This window comes from Ambystoma mexicanum, chromosome 9 (genome assembly GCF_040938575.1).
Source record: "Ambystoma mexicanum isolate Mex_15411 chromosome 9, UKY_AmexF1_1, whole genome shotgun sequence".
Taxonomy (NCBI): Eukaryota; Metazoa; Chordata; class Amphibia; order Caudata; family Ambystomatidae; genus Ambystoma; species Ambystoma mexicanum.
Window position 1 is genome coordinate 473,573,401 of NC_090931.1, and position 18,157 is coordinate 473,591,557.

An 18,157-nucleotide genomic window follows, 5' to 3' on the forward strand; every position below is an offset into this window, starting at 1 on the left:
ATTTGCGTTTTCTACTGTCATATCAGACTCCCCTAGACTGTGTAATCGAGAAGTTCAATCACTTATGTACGCAGATGATCTAGTACTTATATCCAGAACCCAGGTGGGGTTACAACGACTTCTTGACACGTTCCATCAATATGTCTTAGCTAATGAATTATCTGTCAACACGTCCAAAACCCATATCATCCAATATTCTCCCAAGCGTACAGGCCCAGCTTCATATGTGTGGTCCATAGGTAATACCCCACTTAGTCTAGTCCCCAGCTATTGTTATCTAGGCATGATTTTTGAAGGGCTGCTAAAAGCAAATGGGCAGATTGAGAGGATTGAGTCCAAGCTACTTGCATCCATTTCCCAAGCTCGTGTAATTATGTACAGATATGGTAAATTCTCTATTCTTCCAGCATGGCATTATTGGACTAAGAAAGTTGTCCCCACATTACTATATGGCCTGGAAACTCTTCCTGTAGATTCTGCTTTTAAATTCGATCAATGGGAAGCAAAATACTGGCGTGCAATTCTCCATCTACCGCAATGCGTCCCCATATCATGGATGAGATATGAGCTTGGTCTAACCTCTCTTGAAGCCCATTATAACTGGCGAACATGTTCACTCTTTGGGAAATGCTTGGTGTCCTCTAATGAAAACGTATTATTAAACACGCTTTCTCGCCTTGTATTCGCGATAAAAAAATCTAGATATATTTCAGAGTGATTAATACGAGTATATCAAATAATGGTAAAAGCAGACGTCTCACTCGATTTGTTGTTGTTGAACCCTGTTAAAGCCAAATTCAAAATCTATCAAACAGACTGGATTAAGACACGTGAATTAAGTATCATGTATCGTCACAGTGATCCTGCTCGCTTTCCTCCAAAAAAACTTAAAACTCTCCCAGCGTACCTAGTACGCTCTCCTGCCCTAAAATATAGAGCAGGAATAATGCGTCTTCGCTTTAACCTATGGGCCACTATGGAAGTCAGGGCTAAACGTAGACTAGTGAGTCCAGAACAAAATATCTGTAGATTTTGTCAAGCCTCATCGAAAGGTGAAACATTGGCTCATTTATTTACAGAATGTGTATCTCTTAGTGTTAACAGACAAATTGCCTTTGCTAGGCACTGTCAATACTTGGGTAATGTCTCACAGGATGAATGCTGGTCGGTTCTGTTGAGTTCAAACAACATTGCAATCCAAATAGCGGTTGTTAACTTTCTCATCAGTCTTAAACTAGACAATTAATCTAAGCGAGAATTTAATTAAATGTTGCATACTATAGCTTTTTCAAACTCTTTTAAGTGGTGAATAATGTATATAAAAATGTTGTCTTTTAAGATTTATATAATGTTTGCTGAAATCTATGTTAAATGTTGTACTCTTTACTTTTTCTTTTTCTTGTGTTTGAAAGGTTGATTAAATTCAACCAAATCAATAAAAAAAAAAAAAAAAAAAAAAAAAAATTACGACACAAAAAAGTATTCTAGAAAGCAAAAGAATCCCCTACAACTCTGCACAAGCCGCAGAGATAATAGCGTTAACCAGAGCATGTGAGATTTCTGAAAATCTGAGTGCAAACATATATACTGATGGCCAATATGCCTTTGGGGTGGTACATCACTTTGGCTGACTCTGGGCTGAGAGGGGTTTCTTGACATCATACGGAAACAGGATTCAACATGGGCTTTGATTGTATGATTGCTGTCTGCACTTACGTGTCCGAAGCACCTAGCAATAGTGAAATGCTAGGCGCATAAAAAAGTAACATGTAAAGTGGGAGAGGGAAACGCATTTGCAGACAGGATTGCGAAACAAACTGCCACTGATTTGAGTACCAAAATGTTAACAGTACAGTCAGAAGAAGTGCCTTGCATGATAGAGAATGGGAGTGCTACCATCAAAGAGATGCAGGCAGAAGCAACTGCTGATGAAATACAAGAATGGGCTGAGGGCTCTGCAGAATTAGATCTGGAAGGTTGCTGGGTGGACAAGAAGAGTAGAAATTGGATGCTGCCCAACTCCTATGTAACTGCAATGGTCACTATGGCCCACAGTCCCACGCACATTTGTGCAAAGAAAATAATTCAGCATTTAGCTACAGTATGGCAGAACACACACATAAAAAAATGCAGAAAGGCTAGTACAAAATTGCATAACGTATTTGCAACACAATGTTGGAAAAGGAACAGCTACTCCAACAGGTAGCTTTGGCCCCCCTCTATGCCATTTGAGGTGATCCATTTCGATTTTATAGAGATGGAAAGGTGTCAGAACTTAAAATATGTACTGGTGGTAGTGTGTGCGTTCAGTAAATGGGTGGAAGCATATCCTCTGAAGGATTGCACTGCCATGAGTCCTGCTAAAGTGATGTTAAAGGAGTACTTTTCGCGGTTTGGCTTGCCCCGAGTCATATGGTCAGACAATGTCCCGCACTTTGTTGGCGCAGTAATATTACAGATTTGCGCAGGTCATCAGATTGATAAAAGATTCCATTGTGCCAGGCACCCGATGAGTGCCGGGCTTGTTGAACGTCAAAACGGCATACTAAAGGCCAAGATTAGTAAGATTTGTGCAGGAAACAAGTTACGCTGGATGGATGCATTGCCCCTAGCTTTGTTGTGCATGTGCACCTCTGTGCAAGCATGGACTGCACAGAGGTATGAAATCGTGATGGGGAGGCCGGCTAATGTTTGGTGTGCGTCGCAGCCAAGGTGATTGAATAAAGTAGAATATCCTGTGCTCAGTACATATTGTATCCTTTTAATGCAGAAATTGTGTTTGATTCATCAGCAGGTGCAGGAGGCTCTTCCCATCAGATACACTGGTCTGGGGCATTCTCTGCAACTAGGTGACTGGATCCTCGTGAAGAATTCCGAGAGTGTCAAACTGGATATTAAATTATGCCTCCTATTGTAAATGATTGTATGCATATTGGCCTACGCCAAGTTGCATAAAACTGTACGTGAATAACTCTCTACGGCAAGGTCTTGACTTTAGAAATCGATGTAAGCCACCATCTTGAATCAAACCACCATTTTAGGTTCTCTTGTTGTGTAAAAGTCACCCTGTACATCAAAATGGTGGACAATGCCATTCCGAACAGAATCTGGTCGACATGACCTCCGTACAGCTAATGTATAAATTGCCTGCAAGCCACTTGTTAGGGTCGTGAACCGAGACCTTGTCCTTCTGTTGACCTGCATGTAAATGGATTACCTGTATCAGCGGAACTGATCTATGCGCATACTGATGTATGTATTAGAAGATTGACCTGGCAGAGACCCTAGACCAGTAATACATTCATGGAATGGTTAACCCGTGAGGGGGTTGGACAACAGGCTGGAGAAATGTATAAAATCCTGAATGTCCCAATGTGTACAGTCTCTCACTGAATACATCGAATCCTGTTGAAGTTCGTTGTGTTGTACTGAGGGCCGATAGCTATCTGACCTGTGATTGACTTTGTCATTGCTTGACCTTAAAATAAAGTACTTTGTATGTTCCTTTGTAACCAGTGTTTGGTGTGTTTCCTTTGGGTTTCGCGGCCTCATATTATTTTTCTCTTTTCACAGTTGGCGGCCGAATAGGGACCCTCAAGATTGATGCCGGACCATTGAAGGTTGACGCATGCTATCGCACCGGGATCGTACGGTGTGATACTACGGGCCCGACTGAACGAGACGCGACACCTCTACAGCGCTGCACGATCCGATCCTTGGACGATAGCCGTGCGGTCTGGGACGGCATCTTGACGAGGGTCCACTTTTGAGGCGGGCAGATTTGCCGAAATCACCAAACACAAGGTAAAATTTGTTAGGTAAATTCTTCGATAAACCATACGGTCCTCCTTAGGTTTGGTCAGGTGAGTCGTGACCTGATACTTATTTTAACCCTGACAATTTGAATTTGGCGCATTGTATCTGCAGACACAATTATTGACCAGGTAACACCAAGTTTTTGAGAAATGCCTGGGAAATTGTCTAGCTGCTTCAGGGCATTATTCCGCAGCAATCATCAATCTTTGGAATTTAGCCGCCTGGCACCAGAGGAGGGGTTCGCCGGCGTTTACTATGCATTGTAAACATGGCATTGGAAGTGTAGTATTTAATGATATTTGGCACAGACAAACCAGACATGCCTCCGAACTTCAGTGGCCAATCAATGGTAGTTTTGAGATCCCTCATATTCAATACTTAGAGTCGGTCTTGTTAAAGAAAAAGGCCAGACCCACAGCATTTGATGTTCTACAGAATTGGAAAAAAGAAGCGTTGCAGCAGCTTAAGAGTAGGGAAAACATGCGCGCCGTCATAAAACAAACACTGAAAAAGCGTTGTTATATGACCAGGACAAACAGTCTGAGTCAGTTAAGAATATGGATAGGGCTTTCTCACTCGGTATTCAGAAAATCTATCCTTCTAAAGACCTTTATGTTTCTGACGAGTTTCTCGACAAATTGTAAAATGAACGAAGGCCTGGTGCCTCTGCACCACCTCTGTATGATCCTCTTCCTGTTGCTTTGCCTCTTCCTGCTGTTATTCCTGCTCTCCCTGCCCAACCTGTTGCTCCTATTATTCCGGCTGTTGTTCCTCCGCCTGCTCTACTACCTCTTCCCATTGCACCAGTAATAACACCTCCATTGAATCTGCCTGCACCTTCACTCCCGAGTGGTTCTGTACCGACTATAGTTGATCGGGGTGCAGGGTCGAAGGTTGTTACTCGTAATACTGTTCCTACAGATAAAAAGCGGGATTTGTTTGCATGGACTAAGCATTGTATGGAGAGAGATGATCGAGCTAATGTTTTTGCCACACTGTCTAATATGGATAATTTTCCTGAGAAAAATGTTTTTATTGAAGGTTTAGGGATTCATTTATGCGTAATGTAGGGTAAATTAAATAATGTGGATCTCCCACAAGGGCTGAGAGATCTGAATACTTTAGCACTATCAAGAGATACTGTGGAGAAAGTACATGAGCATGTCGAGAGGTTGTTTGAGTATAGGAGAGATTTGGAGAAGTTACGGAATGAGGATGTATGTACAGAAACGTTTTCTTCCTTGTCGTAAACGGGCATCTGAGGAAGCACACATTTGTACAAGAGATACGATTAGATGGATTTCGTATTTATCGATAACTCCGGTTGAGGTATATGCCACATGTAGTCAATATACGCTAGAAATGCAGAGGAAGGTGAGTCAGGTAATGGTAGATTACCTGCAGGATGAATGTGTGAGGAAGAAGGTTAGTTGTCCCACAGAGTTACTGGGTATTTATAAGAGAGTTTTTTCACTTGACACTTCTTCGACTGCTTTAGCGCTCGACTTAGCTCTGTTGCTTAGTAAGCGTTCGGAGTTGACTATATCTCAGTTGCCTATGAGAGAGGTACCTCTGACATTTGTCCAAAAAGTTGAGATTGCCGCTAATGCTGCAGCAGGTATAGCTGCTGTGGACATTCCTGCACATTATGTATTACAGTTTGTTCACGTCCCGTTTTCACGACAGGAAGTGAACACTATTAGGCAATCTATTCCCGACATTAGGAAAAATCCGACGGATTCTATAAAGAGATAGAGTCCGTCTTGCAGTCCTCAGTGTTGACCCTAAGCGCTATTGACTTGTTATTGCCTGTACTCCTGCCTGTAGATTTGTGGAAGCAGTTTAGAACAATAGATGATGCACCTGGGTTGGGAGATACGTGGGCTAATATAACTAGGCTTGACGGGGAAAGGCCAGCTGGTGAGAGACCGCCTCAGGTGATACTCACTTTGCCTGACAGAATCATTGCAAAATTAAAAACTATAATTCCCGAAAAAATAATTATTTGGGACAAGCTTACGGCCTGTGTCCAAGGAAAATCTGAGGGTGCCACCGAGTTCTTTAATTGGTTCAAACAAGTATTCTCGGACTTCAGTGGACAGGATTTAGGCACAGAATCTGGGAAAAGGTTATTTGTGGACAAATTTGTGCGCTGGACTGCTGCCTGACATCCAGTCACAGATTATGTCTTCCGAGAGCGCTTGGCAGGCGAAATCCCAATCAGAAGTACTGCACATGGCTCAGTACTACGAGAACCGTGTCAATAACAAAAAAGATAGAGTAGAAAAGAGAAAAGGAGACTTAAAGACTAAAGTATTGTTACAACAAATTGTTAGAGGCCCCAGAGGGGGTAGTTCGCAGATTAGAGGTCAGTATGTTCCACAAGGGAATGTGCCTTTGGGTCCTGTGAACATTAACCAGTGTGCCTATTGTCGCCAGGAGGGTCATTGGCGTGCACAATGCCCCGTCCTTCGACAGAGGTCGAATAACACATTTGGGAGTATGGGGAGACGACCCAGAGGTCGCCCCGGGGTGGGGGGCCCTGGTAGATGTCAGTTTTCGCAGGATCCTCAGCAACCTTTTTCACAGGACAATCAGACTTCGAGTGTGGATACTAGAAACATATTCGATCACCCTTCTGCTGCTTACCTCTCTGAGGAGCTTCCTTCTGATGATATTCTGTTTCGTTAGGATTGCCGAAAGCAGGGTTTGGAACCTACACCTATTCCCGTTAGTCAGAAAGGTCCCTACGTTGAAATGGTAGTGGGAAATAGGAAACATCAGTTCTTGATAGACACTGGAGCACAGAAGTGCTCCATTGATCATTCTCGGGTTCCAAACATTCCACTGTCAGGGCAAACCAATGTCTCCGTAGGGTTTTCTGGCACACCAGTCATTTGTCCGGTTTCTTCGCCAGAACCTATTTCTTTGGGTCCCTTTACGGATCATTGTCCCTTTCTTTTGACTTTGAATTGTGGAGAGAATTTGTTGGGGTTGAATCTGTTGAAGGAATTAAATGCGGTAATTCATTGTTCATCTGATGGAGTGCATTTGACGATTTCACCACAGCAGTTTTCTGTTTCACAATTTTTGACTAGACCTTTGCCACCAGAATTCAGTAATGTTCCGGAGTGTTTGTGGGCGGCTGACGACAATGACGTCGGTGTTCTACAGATTGAGCATGTTAGAATAGTCTTGAAACATGGTATTAAGCTGCCACGTATTCCGCAGTATAAGATCTCGGTTGAAGGTGAGCGAGCTTTGAAGAGTATTGTTTCCGATTTTGTGCATCATGGGGTGATTGAGGAGATTACAGGAAGTTTGTGCAATAGTCCGATCCTACCCGTGTACAAAAAAGGCGATAATGCTATTCCGTTTCGTTTTATAATTGATTTGCGTGCCATTAATGGAGTTGTCGCTCCACAATTTCCAATTGTGCCTGATGTGACGGCGATATTAACTATGATTCCAGCTACGGCTACTTACTTTAGTGTTGTGGACCTGAAGAATGATTTCTTCAGTATTCCTATACACAAGGACAGTAGATATTTGTTCGCGTTCACCTTAGGGGGACGCTCGTTCACATTTACTTGTGCACCTCAAGGTTACACTGAGAGTCCTAACATTTACAGTAGGGCCTTGAAAGAACAGCTTGATACTCTTGAATTACCCCCTACATGTACGCTGCTTCAGTACGTTGACAAATTGCTTATAGCAGCAGATTCTGAGAGCTCTTGTAAAAAAGGGCACTGTATTGGTGCTCATCCATCTAGCTAAGCATGGTCACAAAGCTTTGCTTAAAAAGTTTGAATATTGTTGCCAGGAGGTCATCTATTTAGGCTACCTCCTGTGAAAGGAGGGAAGAAGATTGACACCTGAAAGAATAAAACACATTTCTGACATGTCTGTCCCAAATATACAGAAGGAAGTCGGAGCCGTAATAGGTATGGCTTCTTACTGTAGGTTATGGATCCCGAACTTTTCACTAGTGATAAAACCAATGTTGGCTTTGACAAAGAAGAGTATCTATTCGCCATTGCCATGGAAATCGGAACATCAACAATCATTTGAGCTTCTCAAGACTGCATTATGCTCTGCACCGGTTTTGGGCACACCAAATTACAACAAAGCCTTTGTGTTGTTTGTGCATGAATGTGATGGATGTTCTTTGGCTGTATTAACGCAGGAACATGGAGGGAAGAATAGGCCGTGCGGTTACTACTCTTCCGCCCTTGATCCTGTCGCATGCGCTTTGCCAAGATGTTTGCGAGCTGTCGCTGCTGCTGCTGCGTCTGTAAAACAGAGTGATGTAATGGTCCTAGGCCATGATTTAACCCTGATGGTGCCTCACTCTGTAGATGTTCCATTGAACAAAACCCAAACGCAACACCTCACTTCCGCACGATTGACGAGATATGAATTAATTTTGATTGCTCCCCACATACAAATTAGGAGGTGTTGTGTTCTTAATCCGGCTGAACTCCTACCTTTCCCGCAAAATACTGTTTGTGGTGATGATGAGTCACCTGACTGCCTGTATGCTACTTAACAAGAAACGAAGGGCAGAATTGATCTTAAGGACACTCCTTTGGATAACGTGCAAGGGGAGCTATTTTGTGATGGTTCCTGTTTCAAACTTCCGGATGGTACATCCACAGCTGCTTATGCAGTCACTACATTGAGCACGGTTGTAGAGACCAAGCGAATTACACATAACTCCACGCAGTCCGCAGGGATTATAGCAATAACCCGAGCTTGTGAGCTTTCTGAAGAGCTAACAGTGAATATATATACTGACAGTCAGTATGTTTTTGGAGTGGCTCACAACTTTGGGAGACTTTGGTCAGAGAGAGGGTTTCTAACTTCACATGGGGACCAAGATTCATCATGGCCCCCTGATAGTACAATTGCTTTCGGCACTTGCGCTCCCTAGTCAGTTAGCGATCATCAAATGCGCAGCGCATCGCAAGATCACAGACGATGTAGGAAAAGGCAATGCTTTCGCTGATCAGATAGCCAGACAAACTGCCACAGATCTTCACACAGAAATGTATGCTCTAGGAGAAACTAGGGATGTCTATGTAATGGATGAGGATAATGGGTCTGTGCGGGATATCCAAGCTGATGCCACAATGGAAGAATCTAAGAAATGGGCTGAAGGCTTGGGGAAATTAGATGATGACGGGTGTTGGGTGGACACAGTTGAAGGGAAATGGTTACTTCCTAATGCCTACATAGTCATGATGATTACTATGGCACATGGTCCCACACATGTGTGTGCTCAACAGATTACGAAAATGTTAGAGAAAGTCTGGGTAAATGATAAGATTTTGAAAATTGCTCAGCATTATGTCCAAAATTGCATGATTTGCCTACAGCACAATGTGGGGAAGGGGACGGTAACTCCAAGGGGTAGCTTTGGGCCTCCTTCTGTCCCATTTGAAGTGATTCATTTTGATTTTATTGAGATGGAGCGGTGCAATAGTTTAAAATATGTCCTTGTGGTCATTTGTGCCTTCAGTAAATGGGTTGAGGCTTTCCCTGTCAAAGATGCTACAGCCATGACCACTGCAAAAATTATGATAAAGGAGTACTTCCCGCGGTTTGGTTTGCCAAGAGTCATCTGGTCGGACAATGGTCCACATTTTGTTGCTGCTGTAATTTTACAGATATGTCCGGCACTACATATTGATAAGCGATTTCATTCGGCTAGACATCCTCAAAGTGCCGGGTTGGTAGAGAGACATAACGGTATCCTAAAGAACAAACTCGCTAAGACATGTGCCGGTACCAAACTAAAATGGCCAGACGCCTTACCGATCGTGTTATTAGCCATGCGCACTACCCCTCAAACTAAGACTGGGCTCTCTCCATTTGAGGTGGTGATGGGGAGGCCTGCCAATATTTGGGGTCTTCCGAAACCTAAAGCACTGAGAAATGTTGAGAATGTATTGCTTTCAGACTACTGTAACCAGTTGACTAAAAATCTGTATTTCATTTATCATCAGGTACGATCAGCTTTACCTGTACGTTATGAGGGCCCAGGATACAACATCCAGCCTGGAAGCTGGGTCCTGGTGAGAGCATACGAGCGGTCTTCTTGCCTCGCGCCTCGCTGGCGGGGACCATTCCAGGTCTTGTTGGTCACCCAAACGGCAGTGCGGGTGGCTGGAAAGAAGAACTGGATACATGCGACGCATGTCAAGAAACTTCCTCACCCGACGCCGCACGTTACAGAAGAACAGAACCCCTCGCTAACGCTGCAATCGATGATCCTGAAGCAGCAAATAGCACTGTGAGTGAGTCGGAGAATCTCTCTGAGCCCGTAGGGCTTGGGGAACCGTCCATTTTGTCCCCACACTCTTTGGAAAAGTCATTTCCGTAAACCATTGCTTCGAATTCTGCAACTTCCGTTGCCTCTGATACGTTGCTTCCCTCGGGGAGTGACATTACCTTATTTCCAGATCAAACACTACCGGGAACCACCAGATATAATCTTCGGCGGAGAAAATAGACCTACAGCACGGTTCGACTGTGCATTCAAAAGAAGGAAAGGATCATCAAGGGCTTGCTTTTGCCCACATTTTGAGAAAGAGGGCTCTGTCGGCTAGGGTTGGGGAAGGACTAAGAAGCCGCGCGACCGGGGGGTCGCCAGCAACGAACATTGGGGTTTCCATCCGAAGACTACGATGCCTGCCACCGCTACTGCCCATATTGGACTTGTAAATAAGGGTGTGACCAACTTGGACAATGAACAATGTGCCTGGGCCCCGAAAACGTATTGCTGTGTTTTGATGATAATAATTGGGTTTTTATAGTAACTGCTTTAGGATTCTGGTACGTTGAGGAGATTTATCCTCTAGAGCCTCTTTTGCCAACTGAAATTGCACCTACTGTTTTTACTCCTTTTGTACACCTGCATACTCTGTCACCTACTGACTTTCAGCATAGACAGAAGTATCACAATAATACTATGATGCTGATTATGAATTCGACACATGCCATTTTTAACAAAACCAATTGCTGGGTCTGCTCGCATTTACCGCAACATGGGGATAAGGGGCTAGGTTGGTATATTCATCCTTTACCTTTGACAACTGCTTGTTATGCTTCTCTTAGAGCACTGTTCTTTGGCAGATGGAATGATAGCATCTCGGGGAACTTTGATGGGACTAATTTGAATGATTTTGAGAAACATGTTCTGACTCCCCTGGGATGCTCGCTTTTCGCAAATAGGAGCAAACTCAACGCTGCTTCAATTAGGCCTTCTGATAGACTATCCCGTCCTTTCCAATCTTTAGTTTCCTTTAAAATGGCTCTGATAGGCAATAAGGATGCCGTGCCTCCTTCTTACTCTGTTAACCATAGCCCCGATTCAGTTTCTTTCTGCATACAGAGGAATGGTACCCGGTCAATGGGAGATTTTAAAGGCTGTGCCAACGTTGCAAATTTGACTGGGGAAAACAGACCTTTGTATGTGGGTGAACCTGTCTATTTCGTTTGCGGTAATGTAGCATTTCCGTGGTTGCCCAGGGATTGGCAGGGAACATGTTAGGGATCCTGTTACCTGGGGTATTCATAGCAAGCATTTTGGAAGTTTCAAAGGCTCGTCCACGGCAGGACGAGAATGGTGATACCCCCACACAAGTGATGGGAGATATAGCGAAATCAGTTGTGCAATTTTGGGGGCAGATAGCAAATTCCGAAGACATCAGGAGACTAGCGAGAGTACTGGAGAGAACCATCAACCGGACCACAGATATACTCTATAACATGACATTAGAGCAGAAAGCGATAATATTAGTAGCACTCCAGAACCGGATGGCATTAGATGTCATTCTGGCTGAACGTGGTGGAGTATGTAAATTAGTGGGGTCCGCTTGCTGTGTTTTTGTATCAGACTCCTCCCCAACCATTTTCAAAGCAATTCAGAATCTGCACGTCCTTAGTTCAGAAGTGCATGTTCCTGAGGGGAACTGGAATCTTAGTGTTTGGTTTTGGGATTTCTTGCGATCTTGGGGTTGGAAGGTACTTTCGTTTTTGTTGATCATTTTGGGAGTTCTCCTATTCCTTTGTTGTTGTATCCAGTGTCTGCCTAGTATATGTTCGATGCTAGGGGGATGTTGTGCTCAGGCGATAGGTACGATAGGACACAAAGTATATGCCCCGGATAAAACTTCCAAGGAGTATGTGTTAAAATAGATCTTTGTGAATGACCTGATGGCCATAGATATCTCTGACGGCGATTCAGGGTGTATGGACGATGACGTATGGAGTTACTTGCAAGGAAATCAGAAGTAGTCTTAGCACTTGGCATAGGCCAAAAGGAGGGTTTGTCAAACTGGATATTAAATTATGCCTCCTATTGTAAACGATTGTATGTATATTGGCCTATGCCAAGTTGCATAAAACTGTACGCGAATAACTCTCTACGGCAAGGTCTTGATCTTAGAAATTGATGTAAGCCGCCATCTTGAATCAAACTGCCATTTCAGATTCTCTTGTGTAAAAGTCACCCTGTAAATCAAAATGGTGGACAATGCCATTCCAAACAGAATCTGGTCGACATGACCTCCTTACAGCTAATGTATAACTTCCCTGCAAGCCACTTGTTAGGGTCGTGAACCGAGACCTTGTCCTTCTGTTGACCTGCATGTAAATGGATTACCTGTATCAATGGAACTGATCTATGCGCATACTGATGTATGTATTAGAAGATTGACCTGGCAGAGACCCTAGACCAGTAATACATTCATGGAATGGTTAACCCGCGAGGGAGTTGGACAACAGGCTGGAGAAATGTATAATAGCCTGAATGTCCCAATGTACAGTCTCTCACTGAATACATCGAACCCCGTTGAAGTTCGTTGTGTTGTACTGAGGGCCGATAGATATCTGACCTGTCATTGATTTTGTCATTGCTTGACCTTAAAATAAAGTACTTTGTATGTTCCTTTGTAACCAGTGTTTGGTGTGTTTCCTTTGGTTTTCCCGGCCTCATATTATTTTTCTCTTTTCACAAGAGCAAGTCATCGCTTGCACCCAGATGGCTTGGGCCCTACCAAGTCCTTCTGGCAACACAGACAGCAGTCTGTGTAGATGGTAGGAAGGCATTGATACATGCCACGCATACGAAGAGAGTTCCATCACCAATGAAAGAACTGCCTGATCCAGACGACAAGAGAGAGACAGCTGCCTCTGAATCAAAGGAAATTGTTGCCAGTTCTCTGCCACAAAATCTGTCTGATCCTGAAACAAAGCCTGGAAAGATTGCTATAAAGGAGAAAGGGCTAAGAGTGCCCCAACGTTGCCCAGCAGAATCTGCATTGCTGCTGGCTGACACAAAGCCTGTATCATCACTTTGGTGCCCACCACTTTTCATTGCGCTGCAGGCTGACTCTGAGCCTGAATCTGGAAGTGCACCCGCACTATTCATTGATCAAACAGTACCTGGAGCAATATGGTACAATCTACGGCCTAGAGACAAGAAGTGATCAGATATTCGTTCTATTTTCTTTATTGCCGGATGAAGTGGGAACTGGAGGCGTAGGGGAGAGAGGCGTGGGGGTTGTGCGAATTTGACAGCTCAGGAACGCAGCTCCCCAGTGCTATCTTTGAGAAAAAAAAATCCATGTGATGATCACCCCACACGGACAAGTGGGGCTCATATGGTACAAAGGCAATTGATGACTGCTCCGGAGTTCTTTGAGCAATGTGCAGAAGCACGAAAATCTTGCCCAGCGCATAGCAATTTACTATGTAAGGGGTAAGTAGCCCTCTTTTTTGTTTCGGGGGCCTAAGTCATGAGGGGCTATAACAAAATTGAGAAAAGGGACTAAGGCTATCCCACCTTGCGGACACTGGCCGTGAAGGAACCAGCACACTAATGACAGATCACTGCTAGTGGTCTGTGTTCTAGAGAACACCTGTGCTACAAGTAACATATACACATATTTTATTCATATGATTGGCTTTCAAAAACAAACAGTTTAGCCTAACAAAACATAGTTAAAACATTGACATCATCTTTTTTTCCTATCCTTGAGGTCTTTCAGATTGACTTCATACCGACATTTGTACATTCAGTTACTTTGTCATGTGAGTTAGTACATATTGGTGACTGAGAATGTGGTCAAAGTGACCTAACATCTATCTAGTCGACACACATTAGTGTTTCTGGCACTGAAAAGGATGCTGGTGTTCTGGTGCTGTCTTCAGGACAGTTCTAGTGGACTTGATGGTGTCACCGATTATTCACTGATGGGGGCCATCTAAAGGTAAAGAACGAGTAGTTAAAAACAATGGGTGTCTCTACAGGGACTGGAGGTGCCTTGTAGGGTGCTGGGAAGTATCCTACCTCAGCCAGTTATTGGCAGTGTCCCAGGTTTGGTGTGGCCGCACAAGGGCCTCTTACTGCAAGCGCCTTCTGTGCGCTTGGTATGATTTGCTCTGGACGTAGTTAGATCCGGACTCCAGTTTGATAACTGTGGGGAAGATTGCAATTATCTGATTAGGTCTCCAATTGGCTAGCTCTGGAGAAGATTATCATTATCTGATAGATAAGGAGTGGGGGCACTGTATGTCGTGCCTCTACCCCCTCTCTAACTGTGGAAGTTCACTGCCCTAGCATGCTGTTAGGCAAGTGAAGATTATCTCTACTCGATTAGCGAGTGTCAGTGATTGAGTGACAAATACTGTGTATCTTGCCTTGTCACTTGTGAATTAGATTGAGGCTCTTGTATCGGCCCTGCCATGCTATGTCCTGCCGTGCTCTCTATGTGTGTGGGGAAGAGCAACGTGCTGTGCAAGGGTGCGCTCTGGACCGCGGTGGATCAAACAAAATCAATCAGGCTATCCAGCCTATAGGGGCAGTGTCTGGGTACCAGCATGCTCTATTGGTGAAAGGGAGCATCGGGCTGTGCAGGGAGGGCTCCAGACCATGGCAGGTCGGAGTACAGCTTACCTGTTGGTGCGCGTTGGTCTAAAGGACGCATGCGCAATGGAGCAGCGTCTCAATACTGTGTACCGGAGTTAGTGTCTCTGCCGGGCGAGTGCGTATTAGCCATTGAAAAATGCCTATCCATACTAGCAATGTTTCGCAATGGTATAACGATGGTCTCCAGATGTACTCTTACTGTGGTAATTTGTGCTGACACTCGCGGCCAGTAGTTTGTATGGTTACATGCCTTTCTTCTTCTACAAGAATACTAGAATGCAAGCTAAACACACTCATACCATTTACCTGACCCCTTAGTTACAATAGATATCACCAGCAATACCGCCAGGACTTTATTGCACTTGTGCCCCTGGCACTAACTAGGTACAAAGAGAGTATGTCCACACTAGCGACCGTATGTTAAAGAAAACGGTATCACACTGTAATCAACTCCGATGTTAGTAATAGATATAGGGTCTCCGTATAATCCTTCACAGGCCATATGCATTTTTCAATGGCTAATACGCACTCACCCGGCAGAGACACTAACTCCGGTACACAGTATTGAGATGCTGCTCCATTGCGCACGCGTCCTTTAGACCAGTCCGTATACTCACGCGCCAAGCAAGCATTAACTAGCCAGCACGCATGTGCATAGCTACAGACACTGCCATACCTACGGCGATCTGCAGCTACGCGCACCAACTGGTAAGCTGTACTCCGACCCGCCATGGTCTGGAGCCCACCCTGCACAGCCCGATGCTCTCTTTCACCAATAGAGCACGCTGGTAACAAGACACTGCCCCTATAGGCCGGATAGCCTGATTGATTTTGTTTGATCCACCACTGTCCAGAGCGAAGCCTTGCGTAGCACGTTGTTCTTCCGCAAACACATAGAGAGCACGGCAGGACATAGCATGGCAGGACCGATAAAATACAAGAGCCTCGATCTAATTCACAAGTGACAAGGCAAGATACACAGTATTTGTCACTCGATCACTGACACTCACTAATCGAGTAGAGATAATCTTCACTTGCCTAACAGCATGCTAGGGCAGTGAACCACCACAGTTAGGGAGGGGGGTAGAGGCACGATATACAGTGCCCCCACTCCTTATCTATGAGATAATGATAATCTTCTCCAGAGCTAACCAACTGGAGACCTAATCAGATAATTGCAATCTTCCCCACAGTTATCAAACTGGAGTCCGGATCTAACTACGTCCAGAGCAAATCATACCAAGCGCACAGAAGGCGCTTGCAGTAAGAGGCCCTTGTGCGGCCGCACCAAACCTGGGACACTGCCAATAACTGGCTCAGGTAGGATACTTCCCAGCACCCTACCAGGCACCTCCAGTCCCTGTAAAGACACCCATTGTTTTTAACTGCTCATTCTTTACCTTTAGATGGCCCCCATCAGTGAATAATCGGTAACACCATCAAGTCCACTAGAACTGTCCTGAAGACGGCACCAGAACACCAGCAACCTTTTCAGTGCCAGAAACACTAATGTGTGTCGACTAGATAGATGTTAGGTCACTTTGACCACATTCTCAGTCACCAATATGTACTAACTCACAAGTAACTGAATGTACAAATGTTGGTATGAAGTCAATCTGAAAGACCTCAAGGATAAGAAAAAAAGATGATGTCAATTTTTTATCTATGTTTTGTTAGGCTAAACTGTTTGTTTTTTAAAGCCAATCATATGAATAAAATATGTGTATATGTTACTTGTAGCACGGGTGCTCTCTAGAACACAGGCCACTAGCAGTGATCTGTCATTAGTGTGCTCGTTCCTTCACGGCCAGTATCCGCAAGGTGGGGTAGCCTTAGTTCCTTTTCCCAACGTATAGCAATCCAGGCTGTGGAAAACTGGCTAAAACATTTTGTTGACATTTCAGAACTTACTGATATTCGGACGAATGCAGTGGTAAGAGATATTCATGACAAACATTGTTGGAGAAGAAGTATCAAGGAAAATGCCTGCACCAGCTTCTGCCCCCTCCTCCACCAATGCTGATAATGTAGTAAATATAGAGACTGTAAGACTGTGGAAAAAACAGCGCCGAAAGAATTGTATGCTGATCTTAACAATAGTCATGTGTGTTATGAGTATACTAGCACCGATAATGACAGTACTGATATTATGGTATCTAGAAGAAATACATCCATTGGAAGTGTTCTTGCCTATTAGAAATATTACCGCCACTGAAAGCCAAGTCCCTGTAATTTCCTATACTTGGTCCCTAATGGAAGAGAGACATAGGGAAGGATATGGAAATAACACATTACTTCTGATAATTAATATGACACACTCAATTCTGAGAAAAAACAATTGTTGGGTGTGTACCCATATACCGCAACATGGTGGGAAGGGAATAGGTTGGTATGTGCAGCCATTCCCAATGAGTTCTCCATGTTATGCATCCTTAAGTGCATTATATTATGGGAAATGGAATAAGAGTGAAACGGGTCAATTAGATAGAACAAACATGGACGAATTTGAGGAGGTAATAATGAAACCTGTAGGTTGCTCTATATTTCGCAAAGCAAGACAAATAACACCAGTAGTAATGCCACAAGATAGACTATATGTGCCATATAAATCATCTGTAATCACGTTTCACATGAACCTAGAAGGGAATAAAGATACAGTGCCCCCTCCTATACAGTAAATTACAGTCCACGCTCTGTTCCATTTTGCTTAAGAAAGAAAGGCTCCTATTCAGTAGGGACATTCACTAGATGTATGAACATAGCATTCCTCGACAGAGAGGAAGAACCAGTATATATAGGTGATCCTGTCTATTTTATATGTGGAGATAAAGCTTATCCATGGTTGCCTAGAAATTGGGGAGATACTTGTTACTTGGGGATTCTGTTTCCGGGGGTGTTTCTTTCAAGAACAGCAGATATAGCCAAACTGTATAGATCAAGACCACGACGAGATGAGGAAGGAGGATTAATTGCAGAAGACATAGCAAAATCATTCATACCATTTTGGGGTCAAGCAATAAACTCCTATAATATAAGATAACTGTCCAGAATATTAGAGAAAACGATAATTGGGCCAACGGATATATTATACAACATGACTTTGGAGGAAAAAGGGATTAGATTGATGACACATCAAAATAGGATGGCCCTTGACATAGTTTTGGCTGATCGTGGGGGAGTTTGCAAAATCGTGGGATCATTGTGTTGCATATTTGTAAGTGACTCCTCACATACGATTTTTGAAGCAATAAAAAAGTTTCACGTTTTGAGCTCCGACCTCAGGAAGTCGGGAATTAAATATAAGCTCCTGGTTCTGGGAAGTATTATGCTCATGGGGATGGAAATTAGTTGCAGACCTAGTAGCAGTGCTTGGAATATTCATGACATGTTGTTGCATACACTGTT